We start from the raw sequence: 12,344 nt of genomic DNA on the forward strand, positions 1-12,344 counted from the left end.
GTTTACCTCATTTATAAAATGGGGATTAAGACTGTGAGGCCCACGTTGGACAACCTATTACTTTGTAACTACCCCAGCACTTAGAACCGTGCTTGGCACATAGTAAGCACTTAACAAATACCATAATTATTATTATTAGTAGCAGTTGTAGTAATATCAGTAGAAGTAGTAATAGTGGTAGCAGTAGTAGCAGTAGTTGTTGTATTAGTAGTAGTAGCAACAGGGCACGCTGCGTGGCATAGTAAGGGCATAGGATTAGGAATCAAGAGAGCTAGGTATTAATCCCATTTTAGACCTGAGCCTACTGTGTGACCTTAGATAAGTCAGTTACCCTCATGAGCTCAGGTTCCTCATCTGTAAAATGGAGATGATACCTATTCTCTGTTCCTCTTAGATTGTGAGCTCCTTGTGGGACAGGGACTGTGTCCCCCCTTCATAGCCCTACTGAAGGCTTACCTCCTCTAGGAGGCCTTCCCTCTTTTCCTCTGCTCCTCCTCCCCTCCCAATCGCCCTGACTCGCTCCCTTTGCTCTACCCGCCTCGCCCCCCACAGCACTTGTGTATATATGTAAATATTTATAATTCTATCTCTTTATATTAGTGATGTGTATATTTATCTATAATTATAGATATTTATATTGATGCTACTGATGTCTGTTTACTTGTTTTGATGTCTGTCTTTTGATTAATTGGTTGAGTGACTGTATCCAATCTGATTATTTTCCATGTAACACAGGGTCCAGCACAATGTGTGGCACAATATGAGTGGTTAATAAATACCATGATTATTAGATGGTCTGTGTGACTTCACTATATTGCAAATCTGCTCTGAGCTTTTAGACCAATTTACAGATGCCACCAGTTATCAGTGGCCTAGTGGAAAGAGCCAGGGCCTGGGAGACAGAGGACCTGGGTTCTAATCCCAGCTCTGCCACATACTTGCTGTATGACCTTGGTCAAATTTCTTCACTTCTCTGTGCCTCAGTTTCCTCATCTGCTAAATGGGGGTTCAATACCTGTTCTCCCTCCTACTTAGAATGTGAGCCCCATGTGGGGCCTGATTACCTTGTATCTACCCCAGTTCTTAGGACAGTGCTTGGCACATAGTAAGCACTTAACAAATACCACAATTATTATTATTACTCGCAAAGCCCATGACAGGGGCACCAGCCCGGGAGTTGAAAGATGGAGAACTTCTTGATGCCACCATGTTTTCATACGCACATGAAAGTTACAGCTTCTGCCTCACCTACTTAAAGTTTAGTCACCTAGGCCAAGCCAGCCAATTGTGGTCTTGCAAATAGCCTCCTATCCCTTCCTGCCTACTCTCCACACCCTCATAAGGTGGGTCCCACCCAGTCGCCACCCTTCCAAGTTGGCTCTGCTGGCTCCCCTCTAGCCACAGATGGGCTTGTCTTGGGGAAAGGGGATTTCCAACTTTATTCTGGCCCCAAAGATTTCTTATCTTCCTCTTCCTATTCTTCCTCTTCCTCCACTTTTTCTGTCATCAAAATCCCCCTCTCCCTCCTCCTCCTCCTGGCCAAACAGGTCATGTGCCTTCACCACCTGCTTCTCACCTGGGACGGAGGAGGGGATGCGGGGTAAGGTAGTCTGACCGCGATGTTTCTCCATGGTGGCACTCAGCATAGGCCCAAAGTCCAGCCCCTTACCCTCAAGGAGTTGACAATCCAGGCAGGGACATAGACCCACTGTGGCCAGTCAAACTGGAAAAGTCCCTGTTCCCGCCAGATTGTCCTGCAGGACTGTTTTTCCTGGGTGGGGACGGCTCTAGCTTGCACATGGGAGCAACTCAATAGGCTTTGCCACATCTAAAAATGGATAAAGGACATTTTTCTCAAATTACTATTAACCAGCACAGAAGAACTACACTGGTGAGACTCCACGTTATGGGAATAAACATAAAATGTATCAACATTAATAAAGAATACTAGAATGCTCACTCATTAGCTGTTAACACTGAAAAATGGAGCATTTTCCTCCTCTAAGGATACCGCTTAACAGTTATGAGTGATGAAGGCTCTATCTGCTTAGTTTGCTGTGAATTAGACCTCTAATTTGGAATCATTACTCTGAGAGTTTACCATGTCACAGAAAATCTTCATTTTTAGCTGTAATCCATTTATCCACAAATGTGACAGACCGATATCAAGGATCTGAAATGCCATCTGCTATGGGAACCAGAGGATCAGAATGGGGAGGGATTTCCATAGCAAATAGCAACCTATTGAGAGCTTTAAGGTGAAATTTCATGGAATGCTCCTCTTGTACTTTGTCACAATCACTAGGACTTACAAAACAGACTGTTCTCATTGTTTCTCCTCCCCTGGAAAAGAAAATGGCTATGCCATCAAAAGATTATCTGTCAGGCACAGTGCCTGGTCTCACCCCACAACAGTCAAAGCTAAATGATGGATTTGCCTAAGCATTCATAACGGACTCAGAAAAACATGCTACTCATTTGTGGTGATATATTTGGATGATTTTAATTAGGATTGATGACCTTTGAGAAACAACAAGATCATTAGACCGTAAGCGCCTTGTGGGCAAGGAATGCCTCCACCAACTGTAGTTTTGTACACTCCCAAGCACTTACTATAGTGCTCTGCATTCAATAAGTGCTCTATATACCACTGATTGAATTAGTCCCCACTTTGATGATATAGTAATTGTGGTATTTGCCAAGCACTGTACTAAGTGCTGGGGTAGAAATGAGACAATCAGGTCAGACATAGTCCCAAACCAACATGGGGCTTACAGTATGAATAGGAAGAAAAGATATTTAATCCTTATTTTACAATTGAAGAAACTGAATGTCAGAGAATTGTATGGACATGCCCAAGGTCCCACAGTATGCCAGTGGCAGAGCTGGGATCAAAACATAGGTCCTTGTTCTCCCAGTCCCATATTTTTCCACTGGGTCATGCTGTTTCTGGATGGATTTGCACATCTCTAAAGGACAACACTTCTATTATATGAGTTTAAGATGGTCAAAAACTTCATGAATTATATTCAAACCAAAGCACTACTGTGTGAACCTTGACCTCTCAGCTGCCTTCAACACTGTGGATCACTACCTTCTCCTCCACACGCTATCCAACTTTGGCTTCAAAGGCTCTGTCCTTTCCTGGTTCTCCTCTTATCTCTCCGGCCGTTCATTCTCAGTCTCCTTTGTGGGCTCCTCCTCCCCGTCCCATCCCCTTACTGTGGGAGTTCCTCAAGGGTCAGTTCTTGGTCTCCTTCTGTTCTCTATCTACACTCACTCCCTTGTGAACTCATTCGCTCCCACAGCTTCAACTATCATCTCTACGCTGATGACACCCAAATCTATATCTCTGCCCCTGCTCTCTCTCCCTCCCTTCAGGCTCGTGTCTCCTCCTGCCTTCAGGACATTTATTTACATCTGGATGTCTGCCCACCATCTAAAACTCAACATGTCCAAGACTGAACTCCTCATCTTCCCTCCCAGACCCTGCCCTCTCCCTGACTTTCCCATCACTGTTGATGGCACTACCATCCTTCCCGTTTCACAAGCCCGCAACCTTGGTGTCATCCTCGACTCTGCTCTCTCGTTCACCCCTCACATCCAATCTGTCACCAAATCCTGCCAGTCTCACCTTCGCAACGTCGCCAAGATCTGCCCTTTCCTCTCCATCCAAACCGCTACCCTACTCGTTCAATCTCTCATCCTATCCCGACTGGATTACTGCATCAGCCTCCTCTCTGATCTCCCATCCTCCCGTCTCTCCCCACTTCAATCCATACTTCATGCCGCTGCCCGGATCGTCTTTGTGCAGAAACGCTCTGGGCGTGTTACTCCCCTCCTCAAAAATCTCCAGTGGCTACCAGTCAACCTACACATCAGGCAAAGACTCCTCACCCTCGGCTTCAAGGCTCTCCATCACCTCGCCCCCTCCTACCTCACCTCCCTTCTTTCCTTCTCCAGCCCAGCCTGCACCCTCCGCTCTTCTGCCGCTAACCTCCTCACTGTGCCTCGTTCTCGCCTGTCCCGCTGTCGACCCCCGGCCCATGTCCTCCCCCTGGCCTGGAATGCCCTCCCTCCGCATCATCCGCCAAGCTAGCTCTCTTCCTCCCTTCGAAGACCTACTGAGAGCTCACCTCCTCCAGGAGGCCTTCCCAGACTGAGCCCCCTCTTTCCGCTCCCCCTCTCCATCCCCCCCACCCTACCTCCTTCCCCTCCCCACAGCACCAGTACATACGTTTGTACAGATTTATTACTCTATTTATTTTGTACATATTTACTATTCTATTTATTTTGTTAATGATGTGCATCTAGCTTTACTTCTATTTATTCTGATGACTTGACACCTGTCCACATGTTTTGTTTTGTTGTCTGTCTCCCCCCTCTAGACTGTGAGCCCGTTGTTGGGTAGGGACCGTCCCTATATGTTGCCAACTTGTACTTCCCAAGCACTTAGTACAGTGTTCTGCACACAGTAAGCGCTCAATAAATATGATTGAATGAATAAATAAATGAATTAAGTAAGCGCCCAATAAATACCATTGCTTGACTGATTGAGAGTGAATTGAGAGGCCCGAGTGAGTGGCTAGTGTGATGTCAGAGTGGCCCTTTATCCTGCTGCCCTTGGGCCACCTGACGGCTCCTGAACCTCCAAGTGCCTGAAACTGGATGTCCAAAATCTACCTGACTGCCAGCTGACCGTCCCGTCTTCCCACAAGGCTCAATCTCTTGTCCTGTCACTCCTCCCAGGGGCTCCCTGGCTCCAGCCTTGCAATACCACTACCCCACTTCCTAACATCAAGGGCCTAGAATCGCCCAGCCCTGTGTTTAACACCAGGGATGAATCAAGGACATCAGATCGGACACGATCCCCGGGCCACGTGGGGCTCACAGGATGAGACGTCCTCCTGGAGCGTCCCTTGGGACGAGTCTCTCCACTCCTCAGAGCCTTCCTGTAGACACACAACCGGCTTCAGCCAGCAGAACCTCCCACCCGTTAGGCATCACAGCCCTCTGCCAACGTTTTCCAACTGACACGTCGGCTCCATTCACCCACTAACTCTCAGCGTGCACTCTTCTCTCCACCCACTTTGACCTTGAAACAGCCCACCCTCCCCCAGACCCCCCCATCCCCTGCCAAAGTCCTCTGGCCCATCTCTTACACAACAATAGGGGGTTGGGTCGATTGGGCTGGATGGTTCCGGATTCAAGCCCCACAAGGCGAGGACCGGGAAGGGAGGGAGAGAGACGTCACAGTGGCCTCAGGGTCTGAGGGTTATAAATACGGGCCCGGGGGCAGGCCGAGAGTCATTCACCAACCGTTTCCTGAGACGCTCTGACCTGATCCGGCCACCATGGCTAGGACCAGGAGACTCAGGCGTCGCCATCTAAGAGGCCAGAATGAGACGGCGGAGAGAAGAATAGGCGTTAGAAGCAGCCGGCCCAGGCGGCGCAGGGCCAGGCGGAGGAGGAGACCTGTGAGAGGTGAGCTTGGGTTCTAGACGCGGGTCCGGATCCCCTGGGGAGCGGGAGGCAGAGATGCCCCGAGGGTCCCGAGAAAGAAGCCTCTCTAGCCACCCCTTAAAACCCGCTTCTTGTTCCCACAGGCGGCAGGAGGCAACGTACTCGTCCGAGACGGTGCTGAGCTTCCAACTCCAGGCCAGGACCCTCCAGAACCCACCAGGACCCCCAAGCCTGTGAGAACTGGCCGGAGAAGACCAAGGCCAGATGATCCAACACAAGATTCCACAGGCCTCGAACATCTTGCAGGGCCCATGACTGTACTGCTTTAAGTGGAATTAAAGTGACTGAAACAGATTTTCCATGGTTGTGAGAGTTTCTCCCTGGCCAAAGCTGGGGATCGGGGAGATGTGGGTGAGGCCGGGGGAGGGGGGGAGGGGAGGAAGGGGAGGTGAAAAGGCAGGGCTGGGGAGGGTAGAAGGTGCGGCAGGGAAAGTGAAAAGTGGTGGGTGGGGAAGGGGAGAAGGAGGTGGGATGGGGGAGAAGGTGAAAAAGTGGGGAATGTGGAAGAGTCTTCCTTTCTCTCCTGCTTCTGCTCAGTAGAAAGAGCATGGGCTTTGGATTCAGAGGTCATGGGTTCAAATCCTAGCTCCGCCAATTTTCAGCGGTGTGACTTTGGGCAAGTCACTTAACTTCTCTGAGCCTCAGTTACCTCATCTGTAAAATGAGGATTAAGCCCCCGTGGGACAACCTGATCACATTGTAACCTCCCCAGTGCTTAGAACAGGGCTTTGCACATCATAAGTGCTTAATAAATGTCATTATTATTATTATTATTAATTATTATTATTATTATTACCTGCTGCTGCACTGCCCCCCGCAACACACACACGTATACACACAACACAAACTGATTGAACAGAGCTAGGTGGTGCTCTTTAAAATGTAAAATACTGAGCAGATGTGACACAGAATTACAACTCTACCGTGTTTTGTCGGGTATCTGGTCTCCAGCAATGGACAACAGCTAACGTTTTTCTAAAAAAAAAAAACCCAAAACATTCAATCCCCATCTCCTCACTCCTTAAAATCTCCAATCCACCCATCCATCCATGTCTGCATCAAACAAAGTCCTCACCAGCAATGTTAAGGCATTCGATCGGCTCTCCCCTTCCAACCAGACCTCTTTCGTCTCCCCTTGTAACTCAGACTGCACACCTGGCTCCTTCAACACCGACCTGCTAACTGGAAACCCATCTGGTCTGTTTTGCTGTTGACCCCACGCCCACATCCTTGCTCTGGCCTGGAACTCTGCGTGTTAGACTAATAATGATAATGATACTAATTGGGGTATTTGTTAAGGGAGATGCAGTGCCGCTCAGTGGAAAGAGCACGGTCTTTGGAGTCAGAGGTCATGGGATCAAACCCCGGCTCCGCCAACTGTCAGCTGTGTGACTTTGGCCAACTCACTGAACTTCTCTGTGCCTCAGTTCCCTCATCTGTAAAATGGGGATTAAGACTGTGAGCCCCCCATGGGACAACCTGATCAACTTGTAACCTCCCCAGTGCTTAGAACAGTGCTTTGCACATAGTAAGCGCTTAATAAATGCTATCATTATTATTTATTATTATTATTATTATTACTACTATTATTATTATCAAGGGCTTACTATGTACCAGGCACTGTACTAACTGCTGGAGCGGATACAAACAAATTGGGCTGGACACAGTCCCTGTCCCACATGGGGCTCGCAGTCTCCATCCCCATTTTATAGATGAGTTAGCTGAGTTAGCTGTCTCCCCCCTCCTAGACTGTGAGCCCGATGTGGGCAGGGATTCTCTCTTTTTTGCTGAATTTTACTTTCCAAGCACTTAGTACAGTGCTCTGCACACAGACTGAGCCCCCCATTATTTTGTTAATGATGTGCATCTAGCTTTACTTCTATTTATTCTGATGACTTGACACCTGTCCACATGTTTTGTTTTGTTGTCTGTCTCCCCCCTCTAGACTGTGAGCCCGTTGTTGGGTAGGGACCGTCCCTATATGTTGCCAACTTGTACTTCCCAAGCACTTAGCACAGTGTTCTGCACACAGTAAGCGCTCAATAAATATGATTGAATGAATAAATAAATGAATTAAGTAAGCGCCCAATAAATACCATTGCTTGACTGATTGAGAGTGAATTGAGAGGCCCGAGTGAGTGGCTAGTGTGATGTCAGAGTGGCCCTTTATCCTGCTGCCCTTGGGCCACCTGACGGCTCCTGAACCTCCAAGTGCCTGAAACTGGATGTCCAAAATCTACCTGACTGCCAGCTGACCGTCCCGTCTTCCCACAAGGCTCAATCTCTTGTCCTGTCACTCCTCCCAGGGGCTCCCTGGCTCCAGCCTTGCAATACCACTACCCCACTTCCTAACATCAAGGGCCTAGAATCGCCCAGCCCTGTGTTTAACACCAGGGATGAATCAAGGACATCAGATCGGACACGATCCCCGGGCCACGTGGGGCTCACAGGATGAGACGTCCTCCTGGAGCGTCCCTTGGGACGAGTCTCTCCACTCCTCAGAGCCTTCCTGTAGACACACAACCGGCTTCAGCCAGCAGAACCTCCCACCCATTAGGCATCACAGCCCTCTGCCAACGTTTTCCAACTGACACGTCGGCTCCATTCACCCACTAACTCTCAGCGTGCACTCTTCTCTCCACCCACTTTGACCTTGAAACAGCCCACCCTCCCCCAGACCCCCCATCCCCTGCCAAAGTCCTCTGGCCCATCTCTTACACAACAATAGGGGGTTGGGTCGATTGGGCTGGATGGTTCCGGATTCAAGCCCCACAAGGCGAGGACCGGGAAGGGAGGGAGAGAGACGTCACAGTGGCCTCAGGGTCTGAGGGTTATAAATACGGGCCCGGGGGCAGGCCGAGAGTCATTCACCAACCGTTTCCTGAGACGCTCTGACCTGATCCGGCCACCATGGCTAGGACCAGGAGACTCAGGCGTCGCCATCTAAGAGGCCAGAATGAGACGGCGGAGAGAAGAATAGGCGTTAGAAGCAGCCGGCCCAGGCGGCGCAGGGCCAGGCGGAGGAGGAGACCTGTGAGAGGTGAGCTTGGGTTCTAGACGCGGGTCCGGATCCCCTGGGGAGCGGGAGGCAGAGATGCCCCGAGGGTCCCGAGAAAGAAGCCTCTCTAGCCACCCCTTAAAACCCGCTTCTTGTTCCCACAGGCGGCAGGAGGCAACGTACTCGTCCGAGACGGTGCTGAGCTTCCAACTCCAGGCCAGGACCCTCCAGAACCCACCAGGACCCCCAAGCCTGTGAGAACTGGCCGGAGAAGACCAAGGCCAGATGATCCAACACAAGATTCCACAGGCCTCGAACATCTTGCAGGGCCCATGACTGTACTGCTTTAAGTGGAATTAAAGTGACTGAAACAGATTTTCCATGGTTGTGAGAGTTTCTCCCTGGCCAAAGCTGGGGATCGGGGAGATGTGGGTGAGGCCGGGGGAGGGGGGGAGGGGAGGAAGGGGAGGTGAAAAGGCAGGGCTGGGGAGGGTAGAAGGTGCGGCAGGGAAAGTGAAAAGTGGTGGGTGGGGAAGGGGAGAAGGAGGTGGGATGGGGGAGAAGGTGAAAAAGTGGGGAATGTGGAAGAGTCTTCCTTTCTCTCCTGCTTCTGCTCAGTAGAAAGAGCATGGGCTTTGGATTCAGAGGTCATGGGTTCAAATCCTAGCTCCGCCAATTTTCAGCGGTGTGACTTTGGGCAAGTCACTTAACTTCTCTGAGCCTCAGTTACCTCATCTGTAAAATGAGGATTAAGCCCCCGTGGGACAACCTGATCACATTGTAACCTCCCCAGTGCTTAGAACAGGGCTTTGCACATCATAAGTGCTTAATAAATGTCATTATTATTATTATTATTAATTATTATTATTATTATTACCTGCTGCTGCACTGCCCCCCGCAACACACACACGTATACACACAACACAACTGATTGAACAGAGCTAGGTGGTGCTCTTTAAAATGTAAAATACTGAGCAGATGTGACACAGAATTACAACTCTACCGTGTTTTGTCGGGTATCTGGTCTCCAGCAATGGACAACAGCTAACGTTTTTCTAAAAAAAAAAAACCCAAAACATTCAATCCCCATCTCCTCACTCCTTAAAATCTCCAATCCACCCATCCATCCATGTCTGCATCAAACAAAGTCCTCACCAGCAATGTTAAGGCATTCGATCGGCTCTCCCCTTCCAACCAGACCTCTTTCGTCTCCCCTTGTAACTCAGACTGCACACCTGGCTCCTTCAACACCGACCTGCTAACTGGAAACCCATCTGGTCTGTTTTGCTGTTGACCCCACGCCCACATCCTTGCTCTGGCCTGGAACTCTGCGTGTTAGACTAATAATGATAATGATACTAATTGGGGTATTTGTTAAGGGAGATGCAGTGCCGCTCAGTGGAAAGAGCACGGTCTTTGGAGTCAGAGGTCATGGGATCAAACCCCGGCTCCGCCAACTGTCAGCTGTGTGACTTTGGCCAACTCACTGAACTTCTCTGTGCCTCAGTTCCCTCATCTGTAAAATGGGGATTAAGACTGTGAGCCCCCCATGGGACAACCTGATCAACTTGTAACCTCCCCAGTGCTTAGAACAGTGCTTTGCACATAGTAAGCGCTTAATAAATGCTATCATTATTATTTATTATTATTATTATTATTACTACTATTATTATTATCAAGGGCTTACTATGTACCAGGCACTGTACTAACTGCTGGAGCGGATACAAACAAATTGGGCTGGACACAGTCCCTGTCCCACATGGGGCTCTACAGTCTCCATCCCCATTTTATAGATGAGTTAGCTGAGTTAGCTGTCTCCCCCCTTCTAGACTGTGAGCCCGATGTGGGCAGGGACTGTCTCTCTTTTTTGCTGAATTTTACTTTCCAAGCACTTAGTACAGTGCTCTGCACACAGTAAGCGCTCAATAAATACAATTGAAGGAATGAATGACTATGTCCTTGCAAAATTCCACATACAGCAATAGCCTAGTGAGAAGCAGCCGATCCTAGTGGAAAGAGCACGGGCCTAGGAATCAGAGGTCCTGGCTTCTCTTCCTGGCTCCATCAGTTGTCCGCTGTGTGACTTTGGGCCAGTCACCTCAATTCTCTGTGCCTCAGTTACCTCATCTGTAAAAGGGGGATTAAGACTGTGAGCCCTCTGTGGGACAGGGTCTGTGTTCAACCTAATTAACTTGTATCCTCCCCAGCACTTACAACAGTGCTTTGCACAGAGTAAGCACTTAACAAATACCATGATTATTATCTCTGCTCTCCTTTCTTAGACTGGGAACCCCATGATTATCTGATCTGATTAGCCTGTATTTGCTTACATATCATTATTATTAGCAGCTGTTATCAAAGCTATGGGCATGGGTGTCATGAAGATACCATGCTATTATTTACATTATGTTCTATTTTTATTGTATATAGTGAATAAGATCAAAGAGTAGTGGTGGCTTAGTGGCAAGAGCAAGGGCTTGGGAATCAGAGGTCGTGGTTTCTAATCCCAGCTCTGCCACTTGTCTTCTGTGTGACTTTCGGCAAGTCACTTCACTTCTCTGTGCCTCAGTTGCCTCATCTGTGAGCCCCACGTGGGACAACCTGATTACCTTGTATCTACCCCAGTGCTTAGAACAGTGCTTGGCACAAAGCAAGCACTTTTCAAATACCATTATTATTATTATTATCAGTGCTTAGAACAGTGCTCAGCACTTAGAACAGTGCTGAATTCCTCAACACCAACTCTCTCCTCGATCCCCTCCAGTCTGGCTTCTGTCCCCTACATTCCACGGAAACTGCCCTCTCAGAGGTCACCAGTGACCTCCTACTTGCCAAATCCAACAGCTCATACTCTATCCTAATCCTCCTCAAACTCTCAGCTGCCTTCAACACTGTGGACCACCCCCTTCTCCTCAACACGCTATCCAACCTTGGCTTCACAGACTCTGTCCTCTCCTGGTTCTCCTCTTATCTCTCCGGCCACTCATTCTCAGTCTCCTTTGTGGGAACCTCCTCCCCCTCCCATCCCCTTACTGTAGGGGTTCCTCAAGGTTCAGTTCTTGGTCCCCTTCTGTTCTGTATCTACACTCACTCCCTTGGTGAACTCATTTGCCCCACAGCTTCAACTGTCATCTCTATGCTGATGACACACAAATCTACATCTCCATCCCTGCTCTCCCTCCCTCCCTCCAGGCTCATTTAATAATAATAATAATGATGATGGCAGTTATTAAGCACTTACTATGTGCAAAGGACTGTTCTACTCGCTGCGGAGGTTACAAGGAGATCAGGTTGTCCCACGGGGGGCTCACAGTCTTAACCCCCATTTTACAGATGAGGGAACTGAGGCCCAGAGAAGTTAAGTGACTTGCCCAAAGTCAAACAGCTAAGAATTGATAGAGCTGGGATTCGAACCCATGACCTCTGACTCCAAAGCCTGGGTTCTTTCCGCTGAGCCATGCTGCTTCTCTTTATCTCCTCCTGCCTTCAGGACATCTCCATCTGGATGTCTGCCCACCATCTAAAACTCAATATGTCCAAGACTGAACTCCTTATCTTCCCTCCCAATCCCTGTCCTCTCCCTGACTTTTCCCGTCACTGTGGACGGCACTACCATCCTTCCCGTCTCACAAGCCCGTAATCTTGGTGTCATCCTCGACTCCGCTCTCTCGTTCACCCCACATATCCAATCAATCTGTCGCCAAACCTGCCAGTCTCACCTCCACAACATCACCAAGATCTGCCCTTTCCTCTCCATTCAAACCGCTACCTTGCTCCTTCAATCTCTCATCCTATCCCGACTGGATTACTGCATCAGCCTTCT

At 49.0% G+C, this 12,344-nt stretch overlaps 1 protein-coding gene and 2 long non-coding RNA genes across 3 annotated transcripts in view; 2 read left to right on the plus strand and 1 right to left on the minus strand.

Annotated features, from left to right (window-relative positions):
• CDH8 (cadherin 8) overlaps positions 1 to 12,344 on the minus strand; it is a 429,973-nt gene that overhangs the window by 212,747 nt on the left and 204,882 nt on the right. The window lies entirely within an intron of this gene.
• LOC119919568 lies at positions 5,297 to 5,817 on the plus strand. The gene is made up of 2 exons (XR_005447703.1): positions 5,297 to 5,484; positions 5,607 to 5,817. It is a non-coding gene; the product is annotated as an uncharacterized LOC119919568 (long non-coding RNA).
• Positions 8,376 to 8,896, plus strand: LOC119919569. Its single transcript, XR_005447704.1, has 2 exons — positions 8,376 to 8,563; positions 8,686 to 8,896. It is a non-coding gene; the product is annotated as an uncharacterized LOC119919569 (long non-coding RNA).

The sequence above is a fragment of the Tachyglossus aculeatus genome, chromosome X1 (genome assembly GCF_015852505.1).
Source record: "Tachyglossus aculeatus isolate mTacAcu1 chromosome X1, mTacAcu1.pri, whole genome shotgun sequence".
In the NCBI taxonomy this organism is placed as follows: domain Eukaryota; kingdom Metazoa; phylum Chordata; class Mammalia; order Monotremata; family Tachyglossidae; genus Tachyglossus; species Tachyglossus aculeatus.